Raw genomic sequence first — 14018 nt, forward strand, 5'->3', positions numbered from 1 at the left:
ACAAATCAACGAAACTAGGATCTGGTTCTTTGAAAGAATTAATAAAATTGATAAACCCCTGGCCAGACTTATCAAAAAGAAAAGAGAAAGGACCCAAATAAATAAAATCATGAATGAAAGAGGAGAGATCACAACTAACACCAAAGAAATACAAACTATTATAAGAACATACTATGAGCAACTCTACGCCAACAAATTTGACAATCTGGAAGAAATGGATGCATTCCTAGAAACATATAAACTACCACAACTGAACCAGGAAGAAATAGAAAGCCTGAACAGACCCATAACCAGTAAGGAGATTGAAACAGTCATTAAAAATCTCCAAACAAACAAAAGCCCAGGGCCAGATGGCTTCCCAGGGGAATTCTACCAAACATTTAAAGAAGAACTAATTCCTATTCTCCTGAATCTGTTCCAAAAAATAGAAATGGAAGGAAAACTTCCAAATTCTGCATGGGGTCCTTCTAGACCTTTAATGTTAAATAATCTCATTATTTTAAAATGTGAATTGGACATTTCTTCAACTTTGTGTGTTACTTGAGCGCAAGGCAGATTTAGGGAATTCCTTAAGTGGAGTCTCATTTAATTGTTCTTGAAGACATCCGCATAGATTCAGCCACAAGCTGACTTCTGTCATGAGACTAGCAGGAATGGGATTTTTGTACAGAAAACACTTTGGAGACAAGTATAGTTGAGAACCGGGTTTATTGGGGGTTTTGTCTTAAACTTCATTTAAAATAATCTATATTAGTTTAAATTCTATTTCCCATAAGGTCAGACTGACTCTTGTTATATATAAAGACTCCTGTCAATCTCTCAGATACACTTCACACTTGAGACTCTTGGTCAAAGTTCATGAGTCCCACATAGCAATCAATCAAGGATTTGAATTGGTGTGTGAAATTAATATCCAGACACTTTATTCTAGATTCATCCTCAAGATTTTAGTGGCCTTTAGGATAAGCCCAAACATAATTCTGCTCTGTAAACAAATAGGGATTTGAAGAAAGGAAGATACAAAAAGACAGGAGGCTGGACCTTTCCTTAGATGAACTAGGAGAGTACTAAAACATGAAATCTTGCCAAATTTTACAATGATGAGTTAGGAATCAAACAGTACCTGGAAGTTTCCCTTGGTTATTTTTTTTGACTGTCAAGATCTGGAGAGCAAGCGATGTGCACACAAATTCACTCTCCCATGCAAACATGTGCCACAAAACTACAATTTGTCTAATTGGCAATCACTTTACATTGCTTTTATTTATTTTTTTAAGATTTTTATAATTTATTTTTAAATTATTTTTTATAAACATATAATATATTTTTATCCCCAGGAATATAGGTCTGTGAATCGCCAGGTTTACACACTTCACAGCACTCACCATAGCACATACCCTTCCCAATGTCCATAACCCCACACCCCTTCTCCCAACCCCTCTCCTCCCAGCAACCCTCAGTTTGTTTGTGAGATTAAGAGTCACTTATGGTTTGTCTCCCTCCCAATCCCATCTTGTTTCATTTATTCTTCTCTTACCCCCTTAACCCTCCCATGTTGCATCTCCACTTCCTCATATCAGGGAGATCATATGATGGTTGTCTTTCTCTGATTGACTTATTTCGCTAAGCATGATACCCTCTAGTTCCATCCACGTGGTCACAAACAGCAAGCTTTCATTTCTTTTGATTGCTGCATAGTATTCCATTGTGTATATATACCACATCTTCTTGATCCATTCATCTGTTGATGGACATCTAGGTTCTTTTCATAGTTTGGCTATTGTAGACATTGCTGCTATAAACATTCGGGTGCATGTGCCCCTTCGAATCACTACGTTTGTATCTTTAGGGTAAATATCCCGTAGTGCAATTGCTGGGTCATAGAATAGTTCTATTTTCAACACTTTGAGAAACCTCCAAGCTGTTTTCCATAGTGGTTGCACCAGCTTGCATTCCCACCAACAGTGTAGGAGGGTTCCCCTTTTTCCACATCCTCGCCAGCATCTGTCATTTGCTTTTAGATGTAAAAATAATCTTGAAATGACATCTACCATACCAAAGAAGGCTAGCATTGATCCAGATGATCTGGATCATGTAAACCATGTCCCCCAAGTTTTATCCTTGTTTGAAAATGAATGTTTGCCTTGCAAAAGTAACACTAATCATTTTACTTCCTTGCTACATTTGCTATATTTTACAAACCTAGCAGAAAACTGGAAGTAACTTTCATTAGGATAAACTACTTTCCATTAAGCAGTGAGGCAATGGAAACCTTAGGGAAAAATTTGTTCTTACATCCCAGTCCAATGCATAAAACACCATTACTTTATTAATAAATACTGTAAGTATAAAGTTGTATCATTGCTTACATTTCTGTTTTCTACCACTTTGAAAAGAAAATAGACTGATAAAAGATCCTATGGAAAAACCATACCGTAGTTAACTAGAGCGATATCCTAAAAGCCCTCTTAGATCTTCAAGAAAGTTTCCTTCATGAAGGTTTCAAGAGAAGGCTAGTGATGAAAGAGAATCAACAAATTGATGTGTGCATGATTGTATGATTGCGAATGAGACTCTCAATAAATGTTCTTAGTAGAGACCTAATTGTTGTGAAGGTATTCATTCTACTTACAGTATTTTAAAACTTCAGGCACCTGAAAAGATCCCAAGAAATATTCTTACCACTAGGCTCTACATTACATTCAGAGTTCTGTATTTTAATGGATATTTTCCTATTATTCAGCTTTTTTTTTCATTATTGGATATTTGGCATTTTGCCTTTCCTAAATTAAGGAAATGCAAAGGAAATTAAAAAAAAAAAAGGCTTGATCATCAGAACAGGGAAAGAGAATCACTGTTAACTCATTTTTTATTATAGTTCCTATTTTTTCCATCATATTACCTTGTCTTTCCAAATAGGGTATCTAAAAGATACTTTGTAAGATGTATGTTTCTTTTATACCGGTATTGTTCTCCTGTATAAGCTAAGTGTGATGGGGATACTTTAAGTTATTAACAATATTTTAGTTCCTCCTTCGATATTTGACCCATGATATAGCCAAACTGATACTCTGGCAATAAACTGTATCACATCAGGAGACTATGGTCTTCCATAGTTCATTTAGGGAAGTGTGCAGAAAATATCCTGTCTTGGGAGTTGAGAAACTGATGGACCTCAGCTCATTCATACTGAAATGAATGTGATTTTTTTTTCCATATCCTTCTTTCCTTCTTTCGTGTGTAAACCAATTCAACCTAGATTTATCATACTCTTGGCTAGAAACAGAACAACAACAGCAGTACCCCTGACACCTGCTTTCAAAGGGCATGTAACTTAGGGATACAGAGGAGTAGACATGCAGATATCTGTAATAGGTGTAATGCATAGGGGGCTACTGATGCCCAAAGGGACAGCCAAGACATGCTAGTGGGATCAGCAAAATCTTGATGAAGGAGAAAGGCCCTGAAGTGACTTTTAAAAGCAAACAGAGTTAATGAGGAGTGATGAAAGAGCATTCTAGGTTGAGGGGAGGGAAGTATGAAGTCACAGAGGCATGAGACAGTGTGATGTGTTTGGACAAATCCGAGTAACTGTATAGTTTAAACAATGCAATTGGGTGGGGAAGAGAGCGCCAAGAGATTATATACCGTTAATCCTGTTTACTAGTGGAAGCTGACAAGCAAATTATGAAAGGGTTAGTGTGTACTTTAGAAAGATTTCTCTGGTAACAGCATGGAGAGGTTCTTAAGAGGAATTAGAAATGCAGAGGAGGCACACTGACAACATGAACTAATACCACAGCAATAAAACAAGGAAATAGATTATTTAAGGGATATTGAGGAGGTAGATTGGGCAGGTTCATGTGACTGGCAGGATTGATATTGGAGTGAGATAGTGGATTCAGATTTGGTGCCTTAAATTCCAGCTGGGCCAGTTGAGAGAATAATGGAGCCATTCACAAAAAGATTCCAGGTATAGGTGTGGGTTTTATGAAAGTATTACAGTGGAATTGGTCTTTAACTTGTAGAGTTTGTGCCTATAGCACAATGAGTAGATATGCTCTGCAACTAACTTTAGCATTCAGAGGTCTGGAGTTTAGCATTCTGGACTACACATACGGTTCAGCATATTTTATCTGCCCCATGTATCTGACAGATGTGTTTTGAGAAACCAGCAATGAGATTTTGGGAAAAATACACTGCTTCACACAGTTGTATAGAAGCTACAATTTATTATTATGTACTGGGCTAAATATTGTTCACAAAACCTTGCTACAGTCCTATGATCTGGGTATTTCCTAAGGCTTAAAGTCATTAAGCAACTTGTCTAATGTCATGCTGCTTATAAATGATGGAGAATTTGAACCTGGATCTGACTAAAAACCTGTGCTGTGACCACCATATCTTGTGACTTTTGATTTATCTCTCCAGTTAATAGAAGTTACTTCTGCTAGGCGTCTTGACATCTACATTTAATGGAATTGGTTCTTAGATTTTTAAAAGATGTTTAAGATAACATCTTGACATTTACATTTAATGGAATTGGTTCTTAGATTTTTTAAAAGATGTTTAAGATAACAGTAAATATTAGGCAAAGTTCTATGAAAGTATGTACTGATTTCTGTTCAGATGAAAAAAATAGGTAAATATCTCTGAAAATAGCAATTAAAAAACAAAAGCTAATGCCTTTAAGTCTAAATATAATGAGCTTCTAACTGTACAGAACAGTTGACAAAGAGAGTGGAATTAATATTTTTATAGAACTCTCTATATTACAAAATATTCTGATACCTCTTTCACCATGCTTGAAACAGATAAGTGAAACAGATATTTTCCTCATTTCAAGTTAGAGAGATTAAAACACTTAAGCACATCAAATAGTTGCTACCCCTTTTTTCATATTAATGAAATCCTGGCACTGAAAAATATATGCCCTTATATTGATATGTTGGAACAGCTTATCAAAGATATAATACCCAGTCAAATTGTGGCATAAGTTTTAATCTCTTAAAATCTCCCAAGTGATCAATATTTTTTCCTTTTAAGAACGATGATTTTCCCTTCACAGAGACTGAAACTTAATTAAAGTTTAGTTGCTGTTTAGCCAAACTACAACACAATTTCATTGATTAGAAATGATGAATCATATTCATAAATTCAACAGCATTAGGAAATGAAAATATATAATGTAATACTTTAGGAAAAGTCACTTTTATGAAAGGAAAGTCATCTTCCCAAGGATATTACAAAAGGAAAAATTGTAACATTCGTTTGACCATCTTTTTTTTTAACTTACTTACAAAGAAGTCAATATCATCCTAGCAACCCATTTACTAGCGGATGTTAGTAATAAGAATGCTTGGGCAAATGTGTCATCAGTCCTTACAAACAGCTGTAGCCTGAGAGAGTGCTAATGATTTGAACACCGTGTGAATTTACTGTATTAGGTTTGCGTAAAAATGGAATGGTATGTATGTTTGTTGCTTACACAAGAACCAGGTCACCTAAAGAGTATCCGTTAGAAGTGACCTTAAATTCCTCACTTCTATTCAAGGAAAGCACTGTTTTAGTAAAAGATGTGTGGCACTGTTTTTGAAAAACATTTTAATGTTATATAAGAGATAGAAAAAAGGGATATGTTAATATATTTCAGATACTTAATTCAGAATTATAGAAATTATAAATGATCTTAAATTGTAAAAAGCTATTGAATAGAACTCAGTGGGGACACTGGCTTACAACAGAACATACCTATTAAAAAATCATGGCATCCTTTTTCATCAGAGTGAGAACAACCTAAAAAATAAGCACTTTAAAAATGGTTTCCCTTTAAGTGGAGATGCAACATGGGGGGTTAATGGGGTAGGAGAAGAATAAATGAAACAAGATGGGATTGGGAGGGAGACAAACCATAAGTGACTCTTAATCTCACAAAACAAACTGAGGGTTGCTGGGGGGAGGGGGGTTGAGAGAAGGGGGGTGGGGTTATGGACATTGGGGAGGGTATGTGCTATGGTGAGTGCTGTGAAGTGTGTAAACCTGGCGATACACAGACCTGTACCCCTGGGGATAAAAATATATAGTCATAAAAAATAAAATTAAAAAAAAAAAGCTTTCCCTTTGATTTACTGATAGAATGGGAAATGAGCATGACATGCAATGGCAGAATGAGAGTTCATGTTATTATGGCTTTATGTAAAGAGACATCAGTACATTGGAATAAAAATGCTGGTCCTTTACTCTGTTGGAGTAACGGTAACTGTTTATTGAGGAAAGGTCTTCTTAGGATAAAACAAATGCTAAAAAATAGTAGAATCATAATTGAGATGTAAAGAGGTTAGAGAATTGTTTTAAGGACAAAGGTTAAAACAAAATCAAGAACCAGGTCCACTGCCCATTTGCTTCAAAATTCTCAAGTCCTTAGTTCACATTCAATTGAATAGAAATTTCATTGATTGTCTAGTGTATAGTTGTAGGAGGCTCTGATCCAAGTATTATGGGCAGCGCCCAGATGGGTCAGTGTCAGTCCATGATATCAAGAATTTTACACTTAAATGAAGGATAAGAGAAAGGCAGACATAAAACCATACAAAACACAAAATGAGAAATTTGTCAAGTGTTGCGAACCTAATATTGCACAGAGTCAGAGGACAGAGAGATTGAACTCAGAGAACCAGGAAGTGTTTTCTGCAGGAGGGGGCTTCTGAGATTGGCCTTAAAAGAAGGGTAGAATTGGGACGCCTGGGTGGCTCAGTTGGTTGGACGACTGCCTTCGGCTCAGGTCATGATCCCGGAGTCCCTGGATCGAGTCCCACATCAGGCTCCCAGCTCCATGGGGAGTCTGCTTCGCTCTCTGACCTTCTCCTCACTCATGCTCTCTCTCACTGTCTCTCTCTCAAATAAATAAATAAAATCTTAAAAAAAAAAAAAAAGGGTAGAATCTGGGGCACCTGGGTGGCTCGGTGTGTTAGGCCTCTGCCTTCGGCTCAGGTGGTGATCTCAGGGTCCTGGGATCGAGGCTCTCTGCTTCAGAGCCGGGCTCTCTGAGTCAGTCTCTCTGCTCAGCGGGGAGCCTGCTTCCCCTTCTCTCTCTGCCTGCTGCTCTGCCTACTTCTGATCTCTCTCTGTCAAATAAATAAGATCTTTAAAAAAAAAAAAAAGAAGGGTGGAATCTGAATAGGAGAGTTCTCTTGCAGAGAATATAAATAGAGCTTATAGGCTGTAATGACCTAGGAGTGCTAGACATGCTGAGTGTGGAATTTGATTGAATTAGAAGCTATTTGGAGGAGAATAGTAAGTAACAAGGCTGGGAAGGTGTGCTGAGGCTTCGCTGATGGGGGTCATGGAATGCCAGGTGATGAAAGTAGGCAAAGGAGTTCTTGATGGCAGGCAGATGATTCGAAGCATGGGTATGGGTACCTGCTAGACCCTGGAGTAAATCCATTGTTTGTTCTTTATGCTGTGCATATCCTTTACTAAGACTAAATTTCTTAGAAGAACATTGCTCTCCCTTTTCACAATGAAAATGAGGATTTTTTTTTTTTTTTAGTGCCTACTTTTAGAAGTTATGGGAATCTGATAAGATAATAGTGTTGCTTATGGTACAAAGTAGGTGATCATTAAATGTTTATGATTGACATTGTTATTGGTTCTGTGACAAAGGAAAATTTGTCCAATAGTGGTGTGCACAGTAGATTTGGATAGGGAGATGCTGATGGTAGAAAAACTCATAAGGAATCTAGGCAGAGAGAAACAATGAGAAAATAGAATTTATAGGACTTAGGAAATTTATACATAATGAAAAGAGAGTCAAAGGTGACTACCTCCAAAATTTGGACCTAGTTTAGTGAGAAAAAATAGAAAGCCATGTAGGTTTAAGTTTTTCTTACAGAGTAAATGTGTTGGATTTATAACATGTTGGTTTTGTGGTTTGGATAAGTCATTTAGGTATGTTCTAAAGACAGTTAGAAATGCAGACCTAATGCTTAGGATGGAGGATGAAGTTAGTGATGTGAGCATGGGAATCATTTGCTGAGATAATTACAGGACCTGGTAGGGAATGAAGTCAGCTAGGGTTACTATACAGACAAGAAGATAGAGGATGTAATCCTAAAGATCATTTACATTTTGGGTCCAGGAAAAGGATGGGCCATCCTTAAGGAAGAAGGAGATCAGAGCAGTATAATGCTGATAATGCAGTCTCAGGAGAACCAATAAATGAAATGGGAAGTTCTGAAAAGGAGATGGCCACAAAAGATGGGGAATTCAAAGAGAATGAGGATTCTAAAACATTTCCCCTATATTTGCTAAAAAGGAGGACTTGGAAACAATAGTGAGAAAAAAGTATTGTGAGTAGTAAAATTAAATCATAAAAGATTTAGGAGTAAATAGGAAAGCAAGTATAGACTATTAAGAAGGTGACTACCAAGGATTTAAAAAGCGGGGGAGGGGAGGCTCGAGTATGAGAAGTTGTGAGGGAAGTGGTGCTTGTGTAAGATCTGTGTGCATCTGTGGGCAGAGAGATGAAAGACAACATAGCTAAAGGAGAAAGAAGAGAAAACAAACTTCCTCGCAGGGGTTGTGGGATTGGAATGAAGACCCTAAGTAGAACTGTGAAGTCTCCTAGCTGGGCTTGAATGACCTCTTGGGTCTTTAACTGAGAACATTTGCTCAGTCTCATGCTACTTAAAAGACCCAGTGATAATCTGGCTGAGTAATTGAGTGACTCCATGGTTGTGTTAAGCATTTCAAGGATAGAGACCATGGAGCAAACAGCAGCATATGTTCAAATGGCAACAAGATGAGGATTGAGACAAGCACAAGTTGAAGTGCTGTCTCTACCACTTACAGCTATGTGATCTTAAGCAAGCTTCATGATCTTTGGAAGCTTCAGTTTCCTTAACCATTAAAAAAAAAAAGAAAGAAAAAAGCATTTATAGAGTCCCTTCTGTTTTCTGCCAATAGGCACATAGCAGTTGCTAAATTTAATAAGAGTTACTCATAAATAAGGTACTATTTATATTTTCATTAATGTTATAATTGTCCTGTTAATACACTTACTCTCTTTTTCCTGGTTATAAAGTTACTCCATCATCCACTGAAGTAATAATTTAATAAATGCTTTCCACGTGAACTGAGAAAAATCACTGCATGTTTCCCAAGGTAATTGTCTTCCTTACCTAATCAGGAATTAATCTAAAATATTGATTTAGCATTTTCTAATATGTATATTCAATAAAATGCAACATTAATTCAAAGTGAAAAAACTCTCTTCTCATTATAGAGGTCACATATATAGTTATTACCTTTTAATGTCTGTTCTGTCACCTTAATTTTACATATATGTGGTAGCAATAGCCTCATTTGAGCCCAAGCATCCCTCATAGGAGCATGGTGGAGAGCAGTTTCCTCCTCTCCTGAATCCGACTTGTTTTCAGGGTTCCAGGAAACTTTAGAGCTAGCCAGCCAGTTAGTGTTTATATGTAATATTCAGGGTTATATTTTTATATATTTTTATCTCAAATAAGAAAAGAACATTCAATAGCCTGTTATGAATATTCACATCATGCTGATTGTTAAATGCCTCTCCTTTCCACTCTTTCCAGTTGCACTGTCAAGCCGAGCCCCTGGATAGCAGAGTGGGTCATAATTTTATTAGAAGGATCTGAGGTAGGCACAGTCTACAAGCAATAGATTCCTAAGACCGAGGGCATCTGACATGCTCTAGACAGGGCCACTTGAAAGCTACAGTGGGATGATGAAAAGGGATTTTATTTTCTGATATCTCTAAGTTTCTATATTGCTCTTCTCTCTGACTCATTCACAGAGATGGCATTTTATCCTATGGTTGATACTAACAAGCTCTTTAATGTCCACTTTAGATAAAATGGATTTAGTGTAAATTAAGCAGGATTTTCATGAGACATAATGAAGATCTAATATAAAGCAGTCATTCTCTCTCTCTCTCTCTCTCTCTCTTTTAAGACTGTATTTATTTATTGGACATACAGAGACCACAAATAGGCAGAGAGGCAGGCAGAGGGGGGGGGGGAAGCAGGCTCCCTGCTGAGTGGAGAGCCCGATGTGGGGCTCGATTCCAGGACCCTGGGATGATGACCTGAGTCGAAGGCAGAGGCTTTAACCCACTGAGCCACCCAGGCACCCTATCTCTTTCTCTTTTTTAATGGGCAGAATCTGTACTCTACATGAAAGCCTAACCCAGAAATGAATCTCTAAATTTAATGGAGGTGGTAGTGCTGTGCTCAGGGTTAGGTTCCCTTGCCTGTTCTTTTCCTCTATTAAGGCTACTAATAGACCAAGTAATTTACAAACACCAGAAATTTATTTATCAAGTTCTGGAGGCTTAGGAGTCCAAGATAAGGGTACCAACAAGTTCGAGGAAGTGCCTCCCTCCAGGCTGCAGCACTTCTTGTGTTCTCACTTGGGAGAAAGGGGCAAGTGAGTTCTCTGCAGCTTCCTCTATAAGGGCACTCCAATGTGATTTTTTTCAACACTGCCCTCATTCTGACTCTACCCCATTCTGACATGACCTACCTGGAGATAGCTTCAGATACCACAGCCTAAGGGCTGGTGCCACAAGGCTATTTCTATTTCAATTGTCAATTACAAATCTAGGTTTTTACCTATGCTTCTGACTGACTGGCTATAAATTGAAGGTTCCCACAACCCCTTCTCATGTTCAGTTAATTTTCTAGCACAATTCCTAGAACTCAGACAAATACTTATGTTTTCTAGTTTATAATAAAGGATATTATCATGGACACAGATGACTAGCCAGATGAAGAGGTACATAGGGTTAGGTCCAGAATGGTTGTGAGTGCAAGGGCTTCTGCCCAGTGGGTGCCACCCTCTCATCACATGGATGAATTCTTAAGTTTTTATAGAGCTGAATATGTAGCTTGTCCTTATTACCAGAGGTTGATGGGCACGGCTAAAAAATTTCAGCCCTCTAATGACTTAGTCATTCGGTGACCAGCCACATTCTGAGGCTATCACTCTCAATCACCTCATTGGCATAAATGTAAGACCTAAAAGAGATTCCTTATGAGTTACAAAGGACAATGCTTATCAAGAAATTCCAAGAGTTTCAAGAGCTTTGTGTTAGGAACTGGACACAAAGATGAATAAATAGGTCTTATACCCCAAGTACTTATCCTACTCATGAAGGCTCTGGCCTCATGACATAATCAGGTTCCCTAGGCCTCACATCCTAATACTACCATCTTGGCAGTTAAGATTTCAACATGAAAATAAAAATGATTTCAACATGAATTTTGAGAGGGAGACTAAGACTCAGACCGTAGCACCTGCTTTCTGGACTTTAAACACTTTGAAACTAAGGACATTGTTTGGAAAGCCAGTAAAACCAAGTTTTTCTCTATAATCTTTTCACTACACAAAGATCCCACACCAGGATTTAGGAAAATAGAGTCTTTACAGTAGTGCAGAACAATAAGATGTAATTTTGAAGTCTGCAGATCTAGGAGACAAAGTGAAAAGGGAAGGTTTGAGCAGAAAATTTGAGTAAGTAGAGGGCAGTAGGAAGCTCTCTTGTCCTTGAGGGTTGCACTGAAGCAAGGAGTAGGGAAGAAGAAATCATAATAAAAAACATTGAATTCATATGGGGTGTCAAGTATACTAGTTATATTTAATCTTTGAAACATTGCTCTGAAATAGATATATGCATTTTACATATAGAGAAGTTAAGGCTCGGAGAGTTTAAATGACTGGCCCATTATTTGTAAGTGGCAGAGCTTGGATTTGAACCCAGTGTTCTTAGTTCTTAGTTTCAGATTGCTACTACGAGGTGCTAAACTGGAGTAGAACAAGAGTCATAGAGAAGGAGGGATTTGCTGACATTGACGGTCTCTGTTTACATTTCAGTTTGATTGGGGCCATCTCTAGAAGTTGCACCTCCTGGAGAGGAAATGCAGGTGTTACTCAGTAAATACCAGGATAACACTAAGAGGCTGTCTCCTTGCTCCAGCCTAACAGGCCTGGGCTAGAAATGCCTCCTCTCATTGCCTGACCCTGTTCAGGGAGAGGAATGAAGAGCTCCCTGTGCTTTTCTTACTACTCATTAAACTGCTAACACATCTTGTTCTTTTAATACCCTTGCCTTGACATAATACCACCTAGGACTATAAAAATAACTTTTTAACATAAAAAACATATGGGGCGCCTGGGTGGCTCAGTGGGTTAAGCCTCTGCCTTTGGCTCAGGTCATGATCTCAGGGTCCTAGGATCAAGTCCCACATCAGGCTCTCTGCTCAGCGGGGAGTCTACTTCTCCTTCTCTCTGCCTGCCACTTGTGATCTCTCTCTCTCTCAAATAAAAAAATCTTAAAAATACATATATATTTTATTAACATTTGGGGTCACAGGGTAGAATCTTAGATTTAGAAGTGCCTTCAGAGGTTATCTCATCTCACCTTGAATCATAGCTTGGATTGCTGGGTGATCTGCTGTGGATTAGACAGTCTTGGGATGGAGGACGTGGAGGAGGACTGTGATTTCATCCAACCTGTGATGTGGTACAGGCAGCAAATGCACTGTTCTATTTATAGTATCCAAAGACACTGTATTGGGATCAGCCAAGGCTGGAAAAATAGAGCAAATGTGGCGCAGTGCTGAAGGTTGGTTTTGTTTCCTGAGTTTTTGGCCATTGGTTTTCAACCACTAAGCAGGGCAAGTTGTTGGTGGGCTCAGTTTCCTGTTAGCTGAATCTGGCAGGACCTGACCTCTATTCTTAGGGGACAAATGAACAGGGACTTCATTCTAGGAAGCATGACATTCAGATCCAGCCTCTGTCATTTAAAATACACTTGGAGATTTAACATCACATTCCTCAGTTTCCTTTATGCATGGAAGAGGGATAGTAGCACATATTTCAGAGGGCTGTTGAGATTAAACTAGATAACGCATGTACAGTGCTTAGAACATAATTAATGTTAGATATTGTTACCTAGATCAGCAGATAGACTGAGATAACTAATAAGATTTGTGCATAAGATATGTTAGTAAAGGAAATCTGGTGAAGAAATGGTAAATAACATGTGCCCTACTCCCAGTCTTGGGCATACTTTGCTGCAAGATCATGCCATTCTTTCCTAACCTAGATGTAGTTTCACAGGTATTCCCTATAAAGAGGCCTAGGCATTCCCTACTAATCAATTTGGGCTGGAAAGGTATTTGATATCTTTTTCTGATGTGTGAATTTCCCTCATGGAGATGAAAATCCAGCTTTTTAATAAACTTTTAACTATCGATGAGCTTACTGCCTCTAAAAGTCATCCATTTCATGGTCAGATACCCTTAATTATTATAGTTGGGGCAGGGAATGTACTTATTAATTTATTAAATAAAGATGTTTTAAAAATATAGTTTATCTCAAAGAGATTGGCTCTTAACCACCGTATCATAAGCACAAATATATTATCTTCTATAAAATGTCCATCAACCTTTAGGTTCAAATTTGCTGATATTAAAAGAAATTATCAGATATTTCCTTGTAGTTGTCAATTTGCATTTGGCATCTTGCCTTCAATAAAAGGTACAATGTTCTTCTTGAAGAAGAACTGACACTTAGTCTTGGCAAGATAGAGTTCTAATGCTTTCTTTTACATCACACACATCAAAGTAGCGGTAATAGGGAAAGAAGTAATTGGAACTTCCCATAAAATATTTTGAATTGGTAGACTTCATTGATTCTAAAGATGAATTTCAATCTAATCATGAGATTCAATTCTTTTTTAAAAAAGGCTGAAAAGAAAAACTGAAAACCAAACACCAAAACTAACAATGCTAGATCTAAATAGTTTGTTGGGAAAATAAGGGCAAAAATCTTCCTTCTGGTTTATCTATTCCATTTAGATAAAATTGTTAGTATTTCAGAGGAATAAAAACAAAACAAAACAAAAAGCTAACAGGCTTTTTATTACTTTTTTGTTGTATTTGATAATATAGTCAGGAGTTCTGCTCTTAATAATAGTTTCAGTG

This window comes from Mustela putorius, unplaced genomic scaffold (genome assembly GCF_011764305.1).
Source record: "Mustela putorius furo isolate JIRA1106 unplaced genomic scaffold, ASM1176430v1.1 tig00003845_pilon_pilon_pilon, whole genome shotgun sequence".
Lineage (NCBI taxonomy): Eukaryota > Metazoa > Chordata > Mammalia > Carnivora > Mustelidae > Mustela > Mustela putorius.